The 25806-nt window shown below is 38.6% G+C and overlaps 1 long non-coding RNA gene across 1 annotated transcript; it reads right to left on the reverse strand.

The window, feature by feature from the left end:
* Positions 1 to 2749: 2749 nt before the first annotated feature.
* On the reverse strand, positions 2750 to 24841 carry LOC120320259. Its single transcript, XR_005559937.1, has 3 exons — positions 24204 to 24841; positions 24019 to 24120; positions 2750 to 2992 (listed from the first exon to the last, which is right to left on the reverse strand). It is a non-coding gene; the product is annotated as an uncharacterized LOC120320259 (long non-coding RNA).
* Between the last annotated feature and the right edge of the window lie 965 nt (positions 24842 to 25806).

Genomic DNA, 25806 nt, shown 5'->3' on the forward strand with positions numbered 1-25806 from the left:
CAAGAATGTGATGTATTTATTAGCTCTGAAAAACAAAAAGGGGAAAAATATTTTCCTCTGTGTTTTTAAATCACCAGTAATCGCACATAGTATGTTAATGCAGGCAACAGGGCGTTAGCTAGCCAGAATTTCTATTCTATTCTGTGCTAAATAGAAAAATTGTAGATGTAGAAGGACACTTTGATTATATCAAGTAAAACAGGAAGCCCCCTCCATTCTTTCTCTCTCCGTTTTCTTGGAAATGCTGTCAAGCATGTCTCATCACTCATACTGAATTATTCTTGATGGCATTGAGATGTGTGAGACTGTCATCCAAAGACTGGCCTCTGCTGTTGTCACATCCTTTTTCTTCCTGAATCTTGTGGAAAACATCCAGCCATGTTCCAAGCAGACTCTTCTACTAATTCATAATGGGGGGAAAAAAAAACAAGCAGGCTAGGCAAAGCAAACCCAAGAGAGGTAAGAATCAACATTTGGAAAAATGGAGTTCCCCGTCAACACGTGGTGCAGTATTAGCTGCTCACCAGTTGGCCCACCTGCTTGTTGAAATGACCTTATTTATCTCACAAATAAGATGAGATGTGCAATAAAAACTGTACAACAGCAATACAAAAAACAATAGACAATGAAAACATGAAAATCGTAATTAAAAAAGCAAGGAGAGAGAATTAGATATTACAGACAATGGAGCTACTTCACTGGCTCACCATTCCTTTGACCCTGCCTGGCTCAGCTGATACAACCAAGTTTTCAAGGACTTAACAGAACATTGATAGGGAGATCAAGCTCACGGTTACTTCAGGGCAGTTTCTTTATTGCTGCTACAGACAAAAGTCTTGCCAGGCTAAAGCACTTATCTGCCTTACTCAGTGGTTCTCAACCTTTTTAATGACGCGACCCCCAACCGGTCGTAAGAATGGGACTTTTGGCGGGCTCAGCAGGGCAGAGACAGCCTGGACAATTCCTATTGGCTTTTGAAAGCCAATAGAATTAGACTCTATTCAAGAGAGTCTATTCTATTGGCTTTCAAAAGCCAATAGAATAAAAGGGAGTAGCACAGCTAAGGAAAAGGGGGGAAAATGGCGGACTGCGTTGTTTGGCGACCTCCGTGAAATGGTCATTCGACCCCAAATGTGGTCCTGACCCACAGGTTGAGAACCACTGGCCTTACTGCTAGATATACCCTGTGAACTGCTAGGGGAAATCTATCTTCGCTTTCTTTCTGCATAGCAAAGACTTCGAAGTTTGCTCTCTGGGGAAGAGCCCCTCCCTCCTGTAACTCTGGCCTACACATCACCCCCCTGGGATGAGTTAACTTCACCTGCTTGTTGACCTGATTTCAATTACTTCAGGTAATAGCCAGAGGTTTAATCTCGTTAGCCCAAGGATAGCAGTGCCATGACCTTTCCTTGGACAATTGTTTGAATATGAAGATCTCAGCCTGTGCTCTCCAGCTGAGATCAAAAATTCCCATAGTCTTCAAACTCATAAGAACCACTTTGTACAGGAACAGTACATTCTAGGGAAGAGGTGGCAACTGAAAAAACTGCTGGAGTCTTGGATAGTTTATAGAAATACACAAAACACATAGACTGAACAAATGTGCCTGAAATAGAGTTGTAGAGACCAACAATGAAATGCCTTCACATGCCATAATCACATACCCAATTGCCAATGTGTACATTGAAAATAATTCCTCATTGTTGTCCCTTGGATTTGGTTGATATCCAAAAGATGAATTATATATCCTATTCACATCCTTCAGCCTTCGTCCAAGTGAAGGAGGCTTGATTAGGCCAGAGTTGTATTATAAGCTTCAAATCAATACAATTGTTGGTTAACTACCTTCTTGAATTCAGGAAACTAGACTTTACTAAGGTGGCATCCATCATCTTGATATAAGAACAATGCAAATTCCTTTATCCCTTTCCCAAAACTTCAACAATTTTAGTCTACCTAATTTCTCCTGACTGAAATTTCTATTCAACCAAAGAAAATCATTTGCTTGCTTGCTAATTATTTTTTATTAACACATTTTACCAGTTGCCTCTCATTTTATCATTTGAATTTTCTACACTAGTAAATCAAATGTAACAACAGATAAAAGGGCATCCTTTCCTTCATTAAGAGTTTACCAATTATGAACCATAAACACATGGGCTTCATTTGCACAATCAGACAGTGCTAGGCAAAAAATGTTAATTTGGGTCAATGTGTCATACTACAGAGACCTAGAAGTTGTTCTTAGCATCATTTGAAAAAAGATATGCTACATGATTAACACTTACAATTAAAAAAAAAACCTGACAGATGTTTGTGATATCCTCCCACAGTGCAATGTAACACTTCCAGGACATAACCTTCCTATTTCTCCTAATATGTCTTTTGAGGAGCTGGCAATTTAAAGAAATGCTGCCTTGCCCATGTATAAGTCTTCATATAAACCCTGCCTGCTGTCTCCCAGTTGGCTGCAACTCCAGCTGTACACCAACAAACGGTTTTCGTTCCTTTCTTTCCAGGCTTTTCCTCGCTCACTTCTGCTTTAACACATCCTTTGGCTGCCAGGCAAATGAAGCCATTCAAATATTTGCTTATCTTGTCATCTGTTCTCAGCAGACCTTGCCATTTCTGTCAGGCCCCACATGTCATTTCCAAGCATAACGTCATTAATACCTCCAGTGCACTAATAGACGCTTCACAGATGAACGCATTAATGAAATGTGTTATTGTTTTCTCTCACAGGACATTAACAATCTCGCTCACGTTGAGCCTGCAAAGCCGTGCGGTGGGGCTGAAAACCACTAGCTATCAAATGAACCCTCAGTTACGCCTCGGTAAGTTTAAGTTCAAGTTTATCGCTGAAGCTTCACTCATGTGAAGAGAAGATACAAGCCTCCAAGGTCTTTTAGGCCCAGCTTCAATTTCCATGAAGAGTAACAGGAAACAGCCGACCGGGGTGGTGGAGAGGGAAGCAGGGCTGCAGAAACCGACCCTGTCAAGATAAAATAAAGCAAGACCTGGATGTCACTGGAGTGATTTGTTTCTTGTTTCCCCCTTTTTGCCTAGGGGCTTAATGACTTGAGTAATGAAGGCAGGATCCATTTTCTCTTTGAGTATACAAACAAGGGTGGTCTGGTCTCCAGCCAAATGTCAGCTATTTCAAGTCGGATTAGAGATGCTCCATCAAAACAACAGCAGATGAATCTGGGCTTTTCTGATCAAAGAAAAGCATACTTGATAACAGGTGTCAATGAACCTTATACCTGCTGCGTTTGTGTATTTTATATGTATTCCTATAAATCATAGGCAGAGCCCTCCGATGGTGGTTTAAGATGGCAGTGCTTTAGCTAAAAGAGAAGATGGATGGATGGATGGATGGATGGATGGATGGATGGATGGATGGGAGGGAGGGAGGGAAGGAGGTTCTTTCAATGTTTTTATTTCTCTGGCTTGGTTTACTGTAGTGCAAAAAGTGCCAGTAATATCCATACTATAATTGTCACTCATGGGAGTGCGTCCTCAAGTCATTTCTACAACAAAGCTTGCACTGAAACTTCCTCATGCTAAAATCTACTCACAAATTTGATCTGCAAAGGATTATAGAAGTCATTCGTCACGTGAAGGATGGAGTCCGGCCCATAAATTATCCTTTAGCTAGAGGGTTGGGTCACACAGCCCTGTTTTGCCCTTTGAGGAATCAATTTCTGGTAGTCATCGAAGCTGCATTTAGTCCCCACTTGGAATGATTCTTCTTTATCTTAAGCCCTTTTCAGGCATTACAAAAAAAAAGTTAAAAGTGTTCATGTGCGCAGAAGGAATAAGTTCTGCCCTTCCCAAATTATGAGTGTGACAGCTTTTCTCCAAAAGCATTCAAATTTCTGCAGCAAGAAAGGCTTCCTCTACCTGCAAGCAACTAGAATTATGATAGAAAAGGATTTGAGCACACATAAAACTTACTGACTGACTGACTTAAAACCATTTCTACTATCTCATAAAAATGACTCTGAACAGCATGCAAGAATTAAAACCAGAATAATTAGAACAACAAGCCAGATAAAAATGTACACTGTCCCAAAAATGCAATTACAATAAATATGGCATCAATCAGCAGACCCTTTCGGCTTGAAGGCCTGGGGGAACAATCAGGGTTTCAGGGCCTTATGAAAGGTTAACGGGTGGGAGGGAGGCATTTGGATGTCTGGGTGGATACTGTTTGTTTGTTCATTTGTTTGTTTAGTTATCTATTTGAACTCTGCCCATCACCCTCACAGAGCGACTCTGTGCAGTGATACTGTTCCATAAAGCAGGTCCCTGTTGTTATTATTATATCAATCTTATAGATATGTCATCTTTTTCTGCATTTGCAAAAAACAACCCCCCCCCCCGAAAAAATAAGATTTTTATTTATTTATTTATTTGCTATTAGGCAGCCCTATACTGTATTCTCCATAATTCCTCTCCTAGCAGTAACATCACTTATGGTCTGGGGGAACTCATATATGTGGAGAAAAATAAAAAGGAATATCAAGTCAAAACTCTATACATTTTCTGATAACTTTCTACAGTCTTGTTCTCAGAAGCACAATTCACAAGTTAGATCTGTATTACAGTAAAGCAAGTTTTATAACTATAACCAAAGGGGATTTAATTGCAAGTAGTACATTATACGTTTATGAAAAGCCTAACCCCTAACTAGCTTCATTTTACCATGAGGAGAATTTAAACTGCTCCAATTTTCCCCAAAGCTATCAGTCTGAATAGCAAAAGAATACAGATTAATTGAATTGACACAATTAATATCAAGCCTAGTTTGACCCTAATTTATAGTAGGAGTACATTTTTTGCCATTTACAAGAATATGGAATAGAAGATTGATTTTCCCTTTATGAAGAGGAACTGCATGTAAGATCTGTGACAGTAACTGGATGGGTTTTCTGATCTTGCATAACCTGCTTCTTCACAGATCTTGCCAATCAGCTGCAGATCACAGCTTGCCTGATTCTGGTAATCAACTCTGCTTCCAAGAATCTGCCCCTTAACTTTCATCACTATTAGCTAATTGATACACTTCATAAACCTGTAGCTACTTTTTGCTATTACATGTCTTGCTCAAGTTCTTAACATTGCAGTCAAGCGTTCGTCATCAGCCATTTCGGTACTAATGCATATGCCACCATGGAACTGAGTTAATCGGCTGACTAACATTTGCAAAAAGTCATTTGGTGTATTAGATTTTGGTGTCCATCTTCCAGACAAGGTTCATTTCCCCCTAAGTTTTATTTAAGAAAATTAGGTGCGTCATTTCAATCCTCCTGAAGATTTCAGCTCGGCTCTTATTTTAGATTCTTCATTCCTATAGCAGCAGGAATTGCTGGCTTGGCTCTGAAAAAGGGATGAGCAACTTGCTCCCCTCTAGGCTACCTGCCCCACCTAGCCTGTTTCAGATCTTTGTAATTAAAAATTAAGAAAAGCTCATGTGTGACAAAACAAAATGCCCGTCTCTACCATCAACTTTAGTTACCTTTTGAGGCCCATTTAAGTTCCAGAGGCCTTCATGAATTTTTTTTTTTTAAATGTGGATGCTAACAGCGCAAGGATCTGTTTGCAAATAAGATGATCCAACAGAAAAGAGACAAAGATGAGCAATGCTGATAAGCTGCATCCTCATGTTTTAAAGAGATGGCAGGGAGCAATATGACCAGCTTATCATCTAGTAAATCAGGAGTGTCCAACCTTGGCAACTTTAAGACTTGTGAATTTCAGCTCCCAGAGTTCTCCAGCCAGCATGAGAATTCTGGGAGTTAAAGTCCACATGTCTTAAAGTTGCAAAACACCCATGTGGTACGTTGATGTTTTACAACAGGAAATTGAAAAAACATTCCAAAAGAAGGGAACACCAAGTTACCACTAAAGTGTTGCCAAGAAAACAACACGGATGTACTTATATCTTGAACAGGATCGCAGCTCAAATAAAGGGAGATCTTTTTTGCTTCTTATGCTGCCTGGCATCATATGTTCTCCAAAATCCAAAGATGGCTTGTATTGCCTGTTGAACATTCTAGAGCAGTGGTTCTCAACCTGTGGGTCGGGACCCCATTTGGGGCCGAATGACCATTTCACGGGGGTCGCCAAACAACGCAGTCCGCCATTTTTTTCCCCTTTTCCTTAGCTGTGCTACTCCCTTTTATTCTTTTGGCTTTTGAAAGCCAATAGAATAGACTCTCTTGAATAGAGTCTAATTCTATTGGCTTTCAAAAGCCAGTAGGAATTGTCCAGGCTGTCTCTGCCCTGCTGAGGCCGCCAAAAGTCCCATTCTGAAAACGGTGCTGCACCAGTTGAGTAGTCCTCGACTTACGACCGGTTGAGTAGTCCTCGACTTACGACCGGTTGGGGGTCGCGGCATTAAAAAGGTTGAGAACCACTGTTCTAGAGGCAATAGAGTAGAAACATTTAGCTAGACTGATTCCTCTGCTAGCTTTCTTGAGCTCAGCTGTTTCCAGTCTCCTAAACTGGATTCCAGGAGTGGCAACATTTGCTTGCAACTGAGTGAATCTTGTTGACTATTTCACTTCAAGCATTTGTCTATTGAATGGTAATTATGCCATCTTAACCATAGAACTCTTAGTGGTATATAAAGCATCCATACTAAATACAGAACATAAATGGAATAATAAAATAAACCTGGAGAAGGAAAACAAATTACATTCCAGGATCATTGTTTAACTAGCTTAAAAAGACCTTCAAGAAAGTTTAGCTTTGACTTGTTTCCAGAACGTGAACAGGGTTGGAGCAAGTCTGCCGGGGAAGCTCGTCCCATAGAGTGGAAGCCGTGACAGAAAAACACACCCATGTTTGCACAGTCATAAGTCATTTTTCCCCTGATGTTGATTCTACTTGAAATCAGCAAATCTGGAGACACCTTGATTGTCTTTATTGGTTACAACTGGCTTTTTAAGCTGCACCCAGAAATCTATCAGGAAGCAGTGCAGATCCCACAGGACAGGTGTCCCATAGAGGGTCTCATTCTAATTATCATGGGAGTGAAAATAGAGAGGGAAGAATCCCAATAAATACTTACTGATACTTGGGGTTCCACCAGTGCTTGTCCTTCTCTTTCACTGAAAAAGCACATGAACATTTTGTCCCAATGGCAATTTCTGTGTAATCCTCAAAGACAACTCCATGTAAAGCACATTGCAGTAATCCAACTGTGTAATGATAGCAGGGATTACTGTTGCATGATTCTATTGTCTCAGGAAGGCCCCGAATTGGTGCATCAGCTGAAACTGGCCAAAGATCCTCTTGGCCAGGGCCACCACCTAACCATTTACTCCGAGTAATGGATCTGCTTCCTTAAGGAGAGGGTCACTCCTCAAGCAGCAACTCTGTGTTGCTTAGATTCAGCCTTAACAATTGATTTCCATCCAGACCTTAATTTATTCCACATCTATTGGGCATTTTCTTTGCCCCTGGTTTTCAGTTCATTCATACTTAGGAATTAAAAAGCTCCTATTTTCCACCATTACATTACATTACTGATTTTAAATTAAAAATAACTACCAGATAGTATTTAGGAACAATACTGAGGCATTGGGTCCCACACACCTTTTTTTATTAGCATTGCATATCAAAATTGCAGCCCTCATTTATTCGGGATTTTTTTCCCCATGTTCAAAGTTAGAAATTATTCTGTTTCTACCATCTTCTTCAGTCTTTTAATGACAGCACTGAGCTTGTTTGCAACAGTTTGCCCAAAGCTTTTCCATACACAGTATCTTAGCCAGAACAAGATCTAGCCAGCATTTTCACTAGAACCATGCCCAACTTTGCCTCATTTATTCAGGAAACAATTTTTGCTGGAGAACGTTTAGGGATTGTTACCCACAAACACTACAATGATATTTATATTGTTCAAAATATACCAAGTTTCTTCTGATTATGACAACTGAGCCTCTATCTTCAAGGATTTATTTACTAATTAACCACCCAGAGAGATTCTAGAAACAAAGCACTCTTTCTTTTCTGAAGAACACTTGGTCTAACTGTAATCTTAGTTTAAACATTATAATTAAAAAATAATAACAGTTTGACAAGTTTCAGTAGCTGCAAAGATGAAATTGGATATTTGCAGAGAGGCAAGGTTAGGGGCCATCCATTTCCAGTTGAAAAGACATCCCTCCCTGGAGTATTTCCGACCCACACATCTAATCCCATCATAGTATCCTTCTGTTTAACACCTTTAATGGCCTCTGGATGTGCTAAATACAGAATGAACTTATCTCTTCTTATTAATTCACAATGCCCTCTGTGCAACAGGCTCAAATCCAGGTATCTCCACAAGAAAAGTGTTTTCACCATTATAAGAATCCTTCAGAAGCCAAACTTCTAAGATGCCTCATGCTATTTTGTCTTCATTCCAATGTTTATACTGAAGGAGAAAAGGGAAAGAGCAGCTCAAGCTTCAGAAGAAAAACAGGAAACCCCAAGAGGTATATTCCCTTCAATCTACTATAGGCCTATACACACATTATCTATTTATATTCATTCATTTAATCAGCCTATTTATATAAGGACAGTGTAGTGCCTTAGAGTCAGTCTCTGGAAGGATCTCTAGAGGCTATGGTTGAAAAAATTAAATAGTGGCCATAATAGTTGTGAATGATGTTTCATTGCTTTTTTACATTTATCATATATAGAAAACAGATAGAATTCTTTACCCATTTCAACCAATATCTTGACTTTGTGCCCAGATCCCACTAGATCTCCAAAAATTGCTTTGGAATGCCCAGGGGTGGAAACAGAACTTATTTGCAGTTATCCAAAACTCTCATTTTTATATCTGTGTTTAAAAATATTGTCGAACTATAACAATTTAAAACTAAGTGCATATTAAAAGTACAAACATAATAACAATCACCCAAATTCAAGCTGTTAAATAGCAATCAAGGATGGTTGTTCAAAAAAATCAGTTCACTTCAGGTAATTTCAACTATTGGAACTCAACAATGGAGTTTGTAAATAATTAAATAAACAGATCATACAACACAATTGTGATAAATCTTGCCCACACTTCTCCCTTATTAAGCTATGTTTGAGGAGAGGGAAAAGATACCCAGACAATACCAAATATAGATGGATGGATGGATGGATGGATGGATGGATAGATAGATAGATAGATAGATAGATAGATAGATAGATAGATAGATAGATAGATTGTAGACAGACAGACAGACAGATAGATAATCTCCCCACAGATGATTACATCTCTGATTGATCTCTATGATTCAACTTTATTGCCTAGCCAAAAGAAATCTGAAAACAAATGATCAGGGTTAAGCTGCACTAGAATGGCTTATATTAATTTCTTTCTTTGGAAGTTATCCAAAGCTTTGAAAACATGTCTTTGTCTTCAGGCATCTAAGGGAAAGTACAGACCTAGTTATGCCATGCCAACTCAAGGATTCCCAGGATGCCAAAATATTCAGGTTGGATTCTAAGTTACATCTTATTTGTAAAGTAACTATTTCTAACCCATCTATATTTGTCTTTAATAAATCTGTTTGATTGAAGTGGGTTTATTTCTTCACACTGTGCACAAGTCATTATCAAAAGATATGGTGACAGCCATTGAATCTGTCAGCTTTAAAAGAGGTTTAAATCAATTCATGAAGGAGAAGACTGGTCAAGGGATATCAACTCTAAACCCTCAGTATTACCAAGGGCAATATGCTTCCAAATATCTTCTGCAAGAAACAAGAACTGCAGACTTCTCCTGCTTTCAAACACCTTAGAAGCATTGGGCATGTCCTTAGGAGAAACAAAATTCTCAGCTAAGTTGGATGTTGGCCTGGTTCTGTAGATCCATTCTTATTTTCTTATGTTCTTAGCTGAGATGTCAAAAGAAGGGGGATTTAACATTTTCACTTTATTTTTTAAATACAACGATATGTCCAATCTGTTCCACAGCTGAAAAGCAAAAGATCTAGAAAGCAACAAGGAGAAGAAAATAAGTACAAACTCATCTGTCGCTACTCCCACTGAGATTTGAAAAGAAAAAGAAATTTCAAACACAAAGTTCCTTCTCTTTTGGCCACTCAATCAGGGAAATGGCTTTGCATGAGCACACATGTAAAACTCCTTGCTACATGCCAATTAAGGTCTGGACTGTGTATGATTCACTCCAATAATTTCCCTACTGCGAACAGTAAAAGAACAACTCTCCCTGGAATCAGGATCATAATTACAAATAGCTAGAAGGATCCGCTGTACAAAAAATGAGATATTTTCTTCAGGTAAGACAATCAAAAATCAATTATGACTTAAACACAAGACAGCACTGCCAGGCCCTGGAGTTATAATAAGTAGCACTTGGCTTGCCTCTTCATTACCAAGGTAATCAAGAATGACATCGCTTAATTATTTGCAGTGATCCCATATAATTTGTTTCTGAAATGTTATGCTGAGTTAGCTTGCCTCAGTACGCAGCCACCAACAGTTCCTTTCTATGCAGTTAAATAAGAAATTAAGTATAGTAAAGCTCTTAGCAACTTGTTAAATTCAGTCATTTGAAAGGCTAGAGCAACTTTCAGATGTGTGGACTTCAACTCCCAGAATTCCCAAGTCAGCTTTGCTGGGAAAGTTGAAGTTTCAACAGAATTTATGGGGATGCTGAACTCTTGTGACTGCACAATGATTCCAAACTGATGGCATGTTTAACCCCTCCCTTAGGCTCAGCCTGCTCATCTATTATATCTACTAGATCAGCAATGTTCTCAGGATGTATGTTGGGTACGATGAGTCAAAAACCTCAACATGGCAATCATGACCATGCAATCAAAGTCACCCCCCACTCCTTTTAATGTACATTATACATAAACACTCATAAAAGGGACAGGGCTTTTATGGCACTTTCGTGGACTTTTTTGATACCATTTTGATTCTCACACAATGTTCTAATGTCCATGCCCCCCCCCATGCCCAAAATCTCCCAGGCCTATCTTTAAACACATGTGAACTAATCCTAGAGGGAAACCTTTTAATTACTGCAAATCCAAAATCTTTTATGATGTTATTTACAACTATCACCATCTGAACTGGGGTTTAGTATTAATCTAGATTTCATTCCCTTGACCTCTATTACTGACAAACCATTTATAGAACAACTGGATCAGGATGCCAGACCTATGCTGGCAGGTGATCCACAGATTACTGGACTCATTTTGGTTGGCTCTTCAACATTAACCTGAAATTCAGAAGCAAAATGACCATGGTGGTTTTTAAAACTACCCCATTTTTGCCCCCACAAAGGTTTCAAACTTTGAAAGGACCAGAAGTGAATCCACCACCTGAGGCATCTCACTGCCACACCCTCTGAGTTTGAGGAAGCTGATAATAATCTAAATTTTAAAATGGAGCTCAGTTTAGCTGCTCAAGGAAGATGGCATGGGATACGGAGGATAGAATTGCAAACATCTACACTACATGCAATCAAATGCCCTTTTAGGTTACATTTTATATTGCATAACCATAAAGCAGAATTGAGAAAAATCATTACCTATAGTACTAAGATTTGAACTGCAACCTGCAATATTGGTCAATTGCACATGGTACAGAATTAATTCAAATTGAGACAGAAAAGCAATTGGAATTCCCACTGATGCATAAACTGCCATCTTCTCCAAATTCTGTTATCTTGCTACAGCGATCAGGGGCCACTTTAATCTCACAGGCATTCCACAAATTTAGTTAAAGGGGGATTTCTTTGCCAGAGGCAGATGGGAAGAGTCCACTGGCTCTGTTTTGCTTATTACTTGAGCAGCTTCTACCTCATAAAACACAACCTCAGTCTACTAAGCGTAAGGGAAATCGGAGGCACTTCATCTATTTATACCCATTTCCCTCCTTTCATTTAGAAACTCAAAGCAATACACTTGGGGCCTGGTGTAGTTTTTCTGCAGCAATACTGTGGGACAGGGATGGGCTGTGAAGTAGCGACAGGCCCAAAGTCACCTGGTGTCAGCCATTCTGTGGTTGAGTGGAAACTGTTCATTAAATTGACAGCCTACATCCTATTGTTCCCCCCCCTGCAAATCAGGCTTCTAATGGCCTTCAAAATATGACTAATTGGGTCTAATTAAAGATAAGGAAGCAAAATTTATCCTTGGAACTCAAGCACTAAAATGTTTCAGTGCATCAATTTGAGTTAACCAGTTAGGCATGATAACAGAACACCAACAAGCAACATCTTTTTAAGAGAGAGAAAAATACTTAATGTAATTAAGCTATTTCAGGAAAGAATTAGGAATGGAAAGATCTATATTTATCTTTCATTAGCTAATTGAAATTTATGTAATCTCACTTTCCAAACCTATGTAAAAGTAGTATCCTCCAGATACTGCTGAATTATACCTCCCAACATCCCTTACCATTGACATAATCTGCTGCTTTTTGCCCACATCTACTATTTGCATTCTTCCAAGTTCTGTGATACACTGTGTAGCTCAAAAATGTATAGAAATATATAAATTGAGGAACGTGCACACAAAATGCATTATAATAAGTTGTTGCAGTAGAAACAAGAAGTTAGGAAGTGAGCTTGGTGTTAGGATACTAATCATAAAGCTTTGGTAGCAGGAGTAAGTCAGGAGAAGAAAAAACACAGCAACTTCAACTCCCAGAATTCCTGAGTCAGCATGGCTGGTTCAGGAATTCTGGGTATTGAAGTCCACAAGTCATAAAAGAGCCAAGGTTGCCTGCCTCTGCTCTAATCAAAGAACCACCAAGAAATAAAACATCCAAAAACTGGCAGGACAAGTTATTATATATAAACAGGGGCTCATTTTGATGATGTTTCCTAGTTGGATAATGAAATCTCTGCAAGCAAACAACCAAGATCAGAATTAAGAATTTTTGAAAAGAATCAAGAACTTTATAGTTCAACCCTGAGCTTCAACTATTCTCTTCTATTGGATACTCATGACTGGTCCAGAGGGTAAAAAGTGTAAAGCACAAGTGTAAAGCTCCATCACTTTGTGCAGCTACAAGTCCCCTCACTGCTGCTGCTAAGATCTTGGGATTCATCACTTGGCAGTTGGGCTCAACTTAAAGACAGAGGAGCTAGTGGACTTTATCAGAGAAGAAATCACTTGCATTGGCCAAGGGAGAACTGAATCTTGGACAATAGGGAAGAGACATCAGTTGGAGACCCAACCCAGAAGGTAGGATGAAGAGTTAGAAATCTACAAGGTCATCTCCCTCCCCCATAGACTTTGTAGAGAGCATTTAACCAAAGGATGAAGGGGAGTTGATTTGTTCAACAGCCAATGGATTACTTCAAGAGACACTCATCCCAGTGACATCTACCCATCCTATCAGTTCACTAGGAAAGTCATATTATGGGTCCTGAATATTAAGATGTGGTGATCTGATGGGACCCAGGAGGAGAGTTTTTCCTGTCACACTGCCCACCCTTTGGAAATCATCTCCCTGAACTTAGATTGGCCTTGACCTTCTGAAAGCCTCTAGAGCAGTGTTTCTCAACCTTGGCAACTTTCAAATATATGGACTTCAACTCCCAGAATTTTCCAGTTAGCATGACTTTGTCCGTGTGCCTAGGAATCCAGCTGTAATTCAGAGTCTGCTAGATGGCCGTATTGATGACTTGCATTTGCCTGCTTTTTATTTTTTTCTGGTTTTAATTTTGGTTTATAATTGGGTTTTTAATTGGGTTTTAAAGGGGGTTATTGTGTTTTTAATGATCTGCTAAATCTGAGTAAGCCCCTTAAAAAGATGGGTTCCATTGAGTTCTGTAGCCTAATGCTGATTATATTTCTCTCTTGTATTGTTCATGCATTTGTCTATATGCAATTTCTTAATAATGTAAGTAAACTAGACAGCCCATGACCTGTTGGGCCATTGTTTCAGAGATACTTCCTTACCTTACACTGGTATATTTCTGCACATCCTTCCTATGTCTCTCTCATCTATTCACACACCCCATGCACTCTCTCTGGTACACACATAATGCCTCTCACATACCTCCTGGCACCCTTCACACTCTCCCAATCCATTAATAACATCAATAAAATAAAATAAAATCTGAGTAAAATTAAAATGGTTCAGTTCAGCTATTTCTAGAAAAAGGAGGGTTTGTGAATAGATAGCCTTACAATAAAAAGAGAAGAAAAGAAAGGCACTTAGCAGAGACACTACATTTTTCAGGAAATGATGAGAATTCCGAGAGAAAGTATCACCTACAAATCTGTACAGAACATATACAGACTGCTGGAAGCATTACCACTTACTGAAATCCCTCTGGGCATCAATAATTGCAAAGAGAGCCAGTTGATAGCCTTTCACTTCTAAAAGCTATAAAAGATGTGATGAACCGGGAGTCAACCCTGCCTGTTTCACAGCATAAGCAGTGATTTCCAGCAAAAGCTAGGGATATACACAATTCTGTGAGAATTTTTCACCAAAAAGGCAAACAACAACTTATTCCCCACCACCATCTCTCTGCAAGAATTTAAGGCAACCATCCTTTAGAAATCAAATCTATACATCTATAAGAAATCAAATATATAAACTGAATAAGTAAAATTACTTTCTGAGAGAAAGTGGAACCACCCAACAATTGGGCACTCAACTGTATTTTTTAAACATTTCCACTGGAGGTCATTCTCAATGAAATGTCTTCTCCAGTAGTCCAGTAATCACCTTAAAAGGCCACTACATACTTAGGGGCCTTAGGACTGGACGAAGATCTCGGCCATTTTTAACATACTATAAGAATATTGTATTGTCTATCTTCTCAGTACCTTGATGTGGGAGATGGCCAGGCTGCATCCAAGGATGGGGTCACCACTCCTGCACAAGAGCCTAAGTCCACCACCACCCCCTTGAAGTCCGTTGATTCTTAATCCGGTGCCAATTTGCCTTGACTGTTAGTAGATCAGATTCTTGTGTATAGGTAGCACGGAATGAAATCATAGTGCTATTGAACTCTGTCCTGGCTCCTGATTTTTTGCACCTGACATTCATAGCTCATTATTCTTTAGGCTTTGCAGCTTCCAGATACCAGCACAATTCCTGAATACTATATGGAGCAATGGAATGGCCAGCATTTGCTAATGGTTTCAAGATGAAGTATTAGTGGCAGCAACAGATAGGTTAGTAATACCCATGGTAGCTCTTTTCTTTGCTTCCCCCAACTTCCCCCTCTCCATAAAAAAATGGTTGAAACTGTCTTTCTCATCACACATATTCTAGTCAGCATCCATAATTTGAGAATTTTTTAAATTGGACTAATTTTATTCTTATTCAAGTGATTTCGATAGGGCTTTTTTGGTGTACGTGAGCAATAAATTTTTAAAATACTTGATTGCATCCTTCCCGGTCATAAATTTTGTAATTGTTTTAATGATACTGAAACAAGCATAATATAGTTAATGTATTTGTTTATTTACTATGAATATTTATACACAGTAAGCACTCAATGAATTGGAGTGTTAAGGCCAGTGCTCAGTATAAATCATTTCATGAAAATTTATTGTTAATTTTCTAGAATCTGATGCACAGTCCAACGCAGTAAATCGAATTCTGTATTCCAAACTTGATTTAGTCCTTGCAAGCTATGATAAATGCATTTTAGAGGGGTGATATTTGGGAGGAGGAAGTAAAAGCCATGTGGTGCCCATAAATAAAACAGAGGATGGAATAAGGAGGAAGAAATCAAAAGAATTAAATTTTTAAAAAAGGTAAGTAGAACCTACTGCAAAAACTGTTGCATTAGAAGAATGCAGGATATTAAAGATTGATTTCTTGGTGAATTAATAACATTAAATTAATTGATTAAAATAATCACTTCAAAGAATTTTGAACAGTGCAAATCATAAAATGATTGGAATCATTAATAAACATGCTACGTTATTCTGTCGGCAATACTGTCAAATTTATTTGGCATTCATGCTCTCTTTATCTTCTTCACTTTGACAGAAGTGGATGCTAAATTGCAGTATCTAGTACACTTGGAAAGTTGGAAATTATTGTGGGTAATTTCCAGTTTTATTTGCCCCATCACATTCCCAGGCAGTCTTTATATCGAGGTTAAAGCAATTATACATGCCACTCAGTTCAATTAGTAAAAATACAACTTAATTTGTATTTTTATCTGAAAAAGTCAGATAAACCTTTTCAGAGTCACTGGAAACTCTGGGTACTAATTAGCATAGACAATCCGAAAGAGAGTGGCCTTTGGTTATTCCAATCTTAACCTCTTTATATAGTTCAGAGTTCTTGGTGCTGAGCTTGGTTATTTGCTTGCAGCATTTCAATATTTACTAGGAAAACATCAGAGCACCTTACCTACTTGGGTAATGAAATATCTGCAAGAAAATAACCATGCTCAGAAAGCACCAAGGGCTTCACAGTTCAGCTCCTGAGCTACATATATATCCTCTTCTACTAGAACTTTTTAAGTTGATGGCAGTAGCAGAATAGCCATAGAAAGAAGGATTCCAGGTGATCCTTCCTCTATTCACTATGAGGGAAACACTTTAGTGTAGTGTTTCTCAACCTTGACAATTTTAAGGCATGTGGACTTCAACTCCCAGAATTCCACAGCCAGCTGGCTGTGGAATTCTGGGAGTTGAAGTCCACATGCCTTAAAATTGTCAAGGTTGAGAAACACTGCTTTAGTGAATAAGGATATGGTGTTCAAGTATCATTCTATATATTGTGTCCACACCTTACCGTTACAAAGAATATAACTTGAATCAGATCTTTTTACATAAGAGCGGCTCCAGAGGACCAAGATCTGTCTAGACCAGCATTACTTTTATAAGTAATGATGAAGGCTTCAACCTCACAAGGGATTGATTAGTCCTGGTATATGGTAAGTGGAATTAGATTCCTTGTACGGAAGGGTCATTGCTAGATTAGCATTAAGGCAACTGTGAAGTAGTTGAGGGATACATTTGGCCTCGAGTGATGTTTCAGGAGCTATACACTGAAACATCAGGAGGAAGGATAGGACAATCTTCGATAACATTAAAAAGTATAATTTAATAGAATTCTTTGGAGGAACTTTGGAGGCTGCACTTACAGCTTTGGAACCACATGAGTCTAAAAGCCTATTGTTATCTACATTAAGGCACCAATCAATGACTTGCCTAATCAGCCTCTGGCAGCCTTATTATTTCATTTTTATTGCTAGTTTTATCCAGTTTCTTTCCTCTTAATGATCCATCCTAATTTTAAAGCCTTTGAAAGCTCTTGAGTGTTGCCCATAAATGGAGCAAAACATTGCTGGCTGCAAGCTTATCATCGTATAGCTTACTTGCACGCACGTATAAATGCTTCAGATCTGGAAGATTCTTGGACAAGACATCCTTGCTACTCCAACTCATTAAGTATACTTATGTATAACCTCTAGTAATATGGAGACCTTCATTTACATCCTCTGTAACCATTGGTGCTGATGGCCAAGACTGATAGGGGATAGAGCCCATTAGAGGGAAGGGCTCAGCCTGGTAAATGCAGGGGATCAAGTCAAAGCATTAGGCTGAAATCCCAGATCTTTTGATGCACAGCATCCTATTCCAAAAGGTCATGTCTTCCTGTTCAAAATGCTATCAAAGTTATATCAACAAACTACTTAAGCAAGGACAAAATGTCGACATTGCACATAATGGAATGTCTGGGCAAATGCATTTTGGGGGTGGGGGCAGAAGCAAAACAATCTTATATTCTCTCCCTATTTGTTTCCCAATAATTCAGGTTGCAAATTCACAAATTTACATGTAAACAAGATTGTTTAGACTCTCATAATTTTATATATTAAACTTAAAGCCTAATTAGCTTTTCAAGTCAAACTGATTATGTCTTGTTGACTTGTTTGCTATAATATTCATTCGGATACATAAAATATCCTAAGCAGCGTTCCATCTGAATCCTATCAAGCAAAGCTACTGAAGCATGAGGCCAATGCAAGCAGCGAAGCAGAAGACCATGCTATTACATGGATAAATGCTCTAGAGTTACTGAAGCAATATAAAAACAATCACAGAACATTGCTTTCTGAAGCCTCCAATGCAATTCATTTTTTAAAAAAAAAGAAAAAAGAAAGAAAGAGAGAAGCGGGAAGAAGCCATTTGCTATCCAGAGATCTTTAGCTGCCCACCCTCCTAAAGTGAAAACCATTTCTCTTCTTAAAGCCAAGGAGCGTAGGGACAATTAGACCCAAAGGGTACAGAGGGATTTTTCAGACCAATTGTTCTTAGCATATACTTATACACTAAATCAAGATGTTAATAGTGAAATACTGAAGGGCATGCAAATGAAGCTGGAAAAGGAATAATTATTTTCAGCTGAGCTTCCCTTTTCAGTTCATTAGCCTACTTTCACAAAAGATAGAATGATCTGTTGGCATCTCAACTGCAGTGTGGTCTTTTAAAAGCCAGGATTTTAATTTAAATTTCATTGAGGCCTCATCGGGGAGAAATATCTGCAATTAGAGACTAGTTTCCAGTTCTTAAGATATGCTCATAACATCCTGTACCAATCTTAGATAAACCTGACCATCTCTGAAGCAGGGCTTCCTTTGTGCTGGAGCGCCAATATTAAAGAATATGAGTTTTCGGCGGGGGAAACCCATATATGTAAACATCCTTGCATCCATGGCCACGAAATATCTGGTCAATAACATCTCTCTGCTGCAAAAGGACGGAAACTATTTCAGAATGAAAGATTGACCTCTAGTTACCTCCAATCTTGGTTCCCTAAAGGATTCTGGATCCCCATTGTAGTCGTAAGGAAATCAAGTCAGTGAATAATTAGAAGCTGTTTACAACATTCTTGACTCCAGAGGAGAAAAGAAGGAATTAATTGCTCTTGTCTGATACAGTATAAGAGCACTAAGGAGTACCCAGTTATGGTGAAGGAGGCCTTAGGGATTCCTAGCGAGAGCGTGTGGACTGGGGACAATTGGGATCTAATATTTTAGGAGATTTTCCACAACTATAGGAATGTCTCTTCCTCAATTCATTCCTGGTCCCAGACATTTTCTCTATCTAAAGCAAGACAATAGTGCCACCTCTGCCAGATAAATTAGCCTAATTCAAGTACCAGTTCTTGCTTTCTATTACCATCCTCATCCCAGTCTATGACACCATCTAAAACTGTTTGTCTTTGCTTCATATACAGTCAATGCCACCATTACTTCCCTCATTTCATCTATTTACTATTCACTATATAGTAGTAGTAGTAGTAGTAGTAGTAGTAGTAGTAGTAGTAGTAGTAGTAGTAGTCCTATCCCCTGCTCAGGCAGGAAACCCTATACCATTCCAGACAAATGGTTGTCCAGTCTCATCTTAAAAACTTCCAGTGTTGGAGCATTCACAACTTCTGGAGGCAGGTTATTCCACTGATAATTGTTCTAACTGTCAGCAAATTTCTCCTTAATTCTAAGCTGCTTCTCTCTTTGGTTAGTTTCCATCCGTTGTTTCTTTTCTTGCCTTCAGGTGCTTTGGAGAATAGTTTGACTCCCTGTTCTTTGTGGCAAACCCTGAGATATTTGAACACTGCTATCATGTCACCCCTCATCCTTCATTAAATTAGACATAACCAGTTCCAGCAACCATTCTTTTAATGTCTCCTAATCAACTTTGTTGCTCTTTTCTGTACTTTCTAGAATCTCAACATCTTTTTTACATCATGGTGACCAAAATTGGATGCAGTATTCCAAGTGTGGCCTTACCAAGGCATTCTAAAGTGGTATTAATACTTCACATGATCTTGATTCTATCTCTCTGTTAATGCAGCCTAGCACTGTGTTGGCTTTTTTGGCAGCTGCAGCACACTGCTGGCTCATATTTAAGTGATTGTCCACTAGGACTCCGAGGTCCCTCTCACAGTTACTACTATTGAGCAAGGTACCCCCTATACTATACCTGTACATTTGGTTTTTCTTGCCTAAATGTAGAACCTTACTTTTTTCACCACTGAATTTCATTTTGTTAGATAATACCCAATGTTCACTTGTCAAGATCCTTCTATATCTTAAGGCTATCTTCTGGAGTGTTGGCTATTCCTGTCAGCTTGGTGTCGTCTGCAAATTTAATGAGTTCCCCATCTATCCCCTCATCCAAATCATTGATGAAGATGTTGAAGAGCACTGGGTCCAGAACAGAGCCCTGGGGTACCCCACTACACACTTCCCTCCATGTAGATGCGGTTCCATTGAGGATCACATGCTGAGTACAGCCAATCAGCCAGCTACTAATCTATCTGGTGGTGATGCTGTCTAACCCACATTTTTCTATCTTATCAAGTAGTAGATTTTGGTCTACTTTATCAAATGTCTTATCGAAGGCCAAGTAAATTATATCCACAGCATTCCTCTGGTCCACTAATTGAAAACCAGTTTGGTCTGGTGGTTAAGGCAGCAGACTAGAAAATCAGAAACTGTGAGTTCTAGTTCTGCCTTAGCCATGAAAGCCAGCTGGGTGACTTTGGGCCAGTCACTCTCTCTTAGCCCAACCACCTCACAGGGTTGTTGTGGTGGGGAAAATAGGAGGAGGAAGGTGTGTTGGATATGTTCTCTGCCTTGAGTTATTTGCAAAAAAAAGCAGGATATAAAAATATTAATATTTTCCCCATTATTGGTATTACATTGATCTTTTTGAAACACATAGATAATATACCTATGTGTGTTTTAGATAATTGACAGATGCCCAGGAAGACATGTCATCTTTTTTGTGCTCATATTCTCTGTCTATCAGGCATAGCCTTAAATTCAAATTCTATCTGTTTTTTTAGTATCTCCTCAGTTTTTCTCCTCAACCAAGGCTAACCACAAGTTAATTAGTTCTGTTCTGTTACCTTAAATCACTTGGCTTCCTTGGTTTCAGCTGCTGCCTCAAATTGACAAGATCTTTCATCACTTATGCACTGAAGACTTGCCTCCTTAGTGGCTTCTGCAGATGCCAATAAAATTAAACTGTGCTTTCTTTCTCCCCATTGGTGGTCCTTTCCTTTTCAGAGATCTGATCACCCTAATTTCAGCAGATATCTTACATCTTTGGGTTATAGCATTACAAACAACCACCTGAGGATAGCAAAGGACAAGAATTTTCTGAATCTTTTTATATCTGGAGTAGCCAGTGGATCTCTTGATTTTTGCAGCCCAGATATGGTTGTGGGAGATATCATTCAAACCTCAAGTGAGCTATTTTGCAAATGTCACCACACAGAGGAACTACCTGTAATAAACGGTGTCTACAAAGGAGAAGATGACATGATAGACTACAGTTGAAGTGTCAGTTTCCCAGGAAAGAGGAAGCACATTCCAGAAAGTGACAGGAGGGGACAAGAGCCAGCCCAGCCAGAATTAGATCAGAGACAGAGGAAGAGAGTTAGGATAGACACTCCCTAGAATCTCCCATTAGGGTGAGAGTAGTTTAGTCTGGCTAAATTCTGTCTATTGGGTTTGAATAAATAAAGACCTGAATGCTGCCTTGATTGTTCTATGTCATTCTTGAATTGGACCCGACACCAAATGGCTATTGTGGTGAATCTGACTAATCACAGAAAGAAAAGCGGTCTGGGCAGGGTTAAGCAGCTTCCTCAAGAATCAAAGATATACCACCGGTCTGAGCTCCAGAACACCAATCCATTTCTCTGAACCCCACTTATTTTTCCCAGCTAACTGCATTTCTCAATTTTTCTCTTACCCCACAGGGAACAATATCCAATCTTCTTAAGAAGGTATAGTATTTCTCTCCCCCTCACAGCATATTCATCCACTTCTAGATTCTCTGTTTTCACCTAGTGAAAGTTCTGAAGAGAATTTTTTTCTCCTCAGTTGACAAAGGAAGGGAAAGCATTTCATTGTTTGGGGAAGTGGCCCACTCTCTTCATTTTAGGGTCTTTGCCATCTGCCTTATTGGATTGTTCTCCCATTGATTATTTTGGGAGGCAATTAATCTATGCCCACTTTAGGGAGTTTTCATACCTCATCTATCCCCCCTCCACGGATGTTGAAGATCTGTTTTCAGTGAAGCCCAAGTTGAGAGGTTCATGTCTACCTACAAACAGGAGGTTGATCTGTTTCAGAAAGATCCAAAACCACCTGTGGTCTTTGCTGAAGCTCCTCAAAACCATTGCAGCTGAATTTGTCTCTAATCAGCATCAATCACTTGATAAGGGTTGCAATGACTTTTTAAGGCTAAAGGGGCAAAAATTCATGGATTTTGTGCAGTGATGAGGTTTTAAAAATAAACTCTTAAAAACTCTGAAAGCCTGACAGTTTTAGGTTATAATGTGCCTCTGAAATAACTTACTTTTTATTACATATTTTTAAATGACTTTTTCTGTACTCCTGTCTGCCCTGAGGTGGCAGTATTATCATTATCACTATTGTTGTTACAGTTGAGTTAGGCAATGCTGCCCTCTTGTGGCAACTTTTAAATAAAGGGAGCTTATTCTCATTTGTTGCCTGGTGCCATCTTTTTACCGACATAGGCATTTTTTATGCTGTTTGAAAGGGGGGGGGGAGGAGAAACACTTTGGGTTGAATTAAGTAAAAAAACCATACAAATCTGGCCAAAATGATTGCAGCACTAGTCTCAGCACTGTGCCTAATTGCAGCTTTATCATGACGAAGCTAAATTGTAAATTGCACTATTTCACACAAAACAAACCCAGGATTCCTTGTAGAATTTGAGAATGTCAGTCAGTCACCCTGATTGTTTTTATGACAAGCAATGTGAGGTGAGATTTGAATCATCTCATATGCTGCCTGCATCAGAATGACAGAAAACAGCTGGGAATTGTATTGTTCTGAAAAGTTGAATTACTTTATAAGGTCTGGTCTTTGATTTGATTATAAAAGAGAAAATGGTAGAGGAGAGAAATACATAGGGCCATTCACAGATGAAATTGTGTCACTGGAAATAACTAGGTATTAGTAAAGTAGATATATAGGGAAAAGAGAGAGAGACATTCTTTGGAAATTTAAAATGAAAAATTTTACTTTAGAAACTCCCAAAATTCCTCAGCCAGGCATGCCAGTTGAAGTCCACAAGTCATAAAGGGGCCAAGTTTGAAGACCCCTGCTTTAGGAAATAGCCTGTGCTGGCTAAAACTGTCTAGAGTTATAGTTTAGAAATATATGATGTTGTATGGTTTTCACATCCTACCTTAATGCCACAATTGATTATACAACTAAACTGATCAATCAGATGTTGTGCTATATTTTGATGCAGCAACCATTTCTTAATGCTATATTTGGTACCAAATTAGCAACATGGCAATTTTATAAATATAATATAGAAATGATAAGGCCTTGATTTAAAAAAAGGGAGGGGGGAGTCAATATATTCCTTTTCCAAAGTATTTCCCATAATTTTGGATAAAATTAACGGAATATTAAGATGAAATCAAAAACATATTTGAAACTTAGAATTATTATTCATTTTGTAAATGTATCAGACTGCCCCCCCCCCAAGAAAAGTCCATCTCATTTTTTAAATTATATTTTTGTATAATGTTCTTGGTTGCATATTTAAGAACAGGATTTGTGATTAATGTTTTTATACCCTTATTTTCTATGTCAATTCAGCTAAAATTGTGTTACTACCTAACTACCCTGCTACAATCAATTTCACTCTTTGGAATATTAATTATATTCACATTCACATTAATTGCAGCATCCTTTTATTCATTACCAATGTAGATGAAACAAAGAGAAAGCCAAAAAGTTTTCTTTTCATTATTCATTCTAATGTGTGCTTGTGTATGCGTACATATGTGTATGGCATACACTACATATTTCTACATATGGAGAAAGTACAGCTGGTGTTTCTTATCATGTGCTCATGTAAATTATTGCCTCCACAATAATCAAATGTATTAAAATGATTTCTCATTGCTATTGATTTCATGGGATAATTTCTCTGCCCCATTTGTTTGAATGTTTCCTGCAATAAACACTAAGCTCGGTGTTAGTTTTCAGCCACTCACCATTTGCAGATAATGTATATTGAGAAGTTTCCTGACCAGAGTTAAATGTTGTCATCAGCACAGCAGTCCTGAAAATTCTTCATTTTTGAAGAAGTCTCCTGACTTTTAGATGGGAAGAAGGTAAAATATGAAAATATTACTTAAAGAAAAAAACAAAATTCAGCGCTACTGTTTTCTTTCCTTACTGTTGCTTGCTGTCCAAGTAGGGTCACTATCAAGAGTGATTACTGCCAGTGTAGTTATTTAATACACCCCAGTCAGGTCTGGCTGCGTGGACATTGTTTATAAGGAGCTGAGCAAACACAGTTTGAAAAACAGTGTCCCCAGCTAGGAATAGGCGAAAAACTTTCTACTGCACCCATAAGGTACACAGCACAGTGTTTCTGATGCAAAAAAAAATTGCTTCCACCCATGGAATTTAACTTCTAATGAATTGATTTACAGCTGGGATGTTCCAAATAAGTGCTTATGAAAGCTCATAAATATAAATAAGAACTTGAGATGATTATGTGTCAAGCAAGCCCTTTCTTGTAGCATGTAGAACCAGGTTTCATTTGTCTTATGTTCCACACCCTCTGCAAGTATTTTCTCTCGCTGCTGGGCTGCAGAACGAAAAACTAAATCTGATTATTAAATCAAAAGATGACCTTCTAGGTTTCCTGTGGAATATGCTTGTAGCTTCAGTTGATTCTTTTTACATCTAGAAGGGACAGATATCACCACTCCCAAAAAAGCTTTGATGTTAAATTATTGGAATTCAATGCAGCTGAGATTCATAACTAGAGAACAGACATTAGTACAGGCTGGCCCACGAAGCCGTGAAATCTCCTTCACTGGAAATCTTCAAATAAAGCCTGGATGACCATTTGTAGTGTATCCCACACTGAGCTGGAGTTCAAACAATTGACCTCTAAGGTGTCTTTCAATGCTATGACTCCATCAAATGCGTGAAAGTTCATGATAAATATGGCCAAACAGATCAGAACCCATTCTAAGGTCAACTCTACAAAATTTTACCTCTTCATAATCAATTTGCAATGTAACAGGTGGACAAAAATCACTTTTATCCACTCCTGCTTGAATGCCAGCCTTTTTTCAGAAGACAAATGTGAAATATACTTTTTATTTTATTTGGCAGGTTTTGATTAGCCTGTGGCTTTTTGAATTATTGCCTATTTTATGAAAGAAATGTGCCAGATTGGACTATGGCTTTATTGGAGATGAAGCATTTGTTAATTATGTCTTGAAGTTGATATTCTTTTTAATGATGTAATAGTAGGATAGAACTGAACATGAAAAGTGTAGGGAGAAGACAGTATTAAATCTGATATTGAAGAATTAATATTCACTGGATCTGGAAAATTATTTCTCAGACTCAGATCTGTCAAACTCGAATAATTGATTTAAGCTTGTATTACGTAGGCTTGTGAGCCTCTTCAACTATAACCAACTTTAAACAATAACCACTTCATCATCATAACTAAAGAGATTGTGGAGGTGGGTGGGAAAGATTAAGGTCATTCTTCATTCCTGGCTACTACCTGAATGCACCACCCCCATATCAACAATGCATTCACCACCGCTCTAACATAGGCTCCAATCACATTAATGGAGGGTCTCACCAACTAGAGCAGGTATGTCAAACTCACATCACGTGACATTGCGCAACGTATTGTGACTTTTTCCCCATTGCCGGCAATGGGGTGGGCGTGGTTTCAGCATGATGCATCCAGCCCGTGGCCTGGGAGCTTGACATGCCTGAACTAGAGGATCAACAATCTAACACCC

This window comes from Crotalus tigris, unplaced genomic scaffold, assembly GCF_016545835.1.
Source record: "Crotalus tigris isolate CLP2741 ecotype Arizona unplaced genomic scaffold, ASM1654583v1 scf7180000021269.431029, whole genome shotgun sequence".
In the NCBI taxonomy this organism is placed as follows: Eukaryota; Metazoa; Chordata; class Lepidosauria; order Squamata; family Viperidae; genus Crotalus; species Crotalus tigris.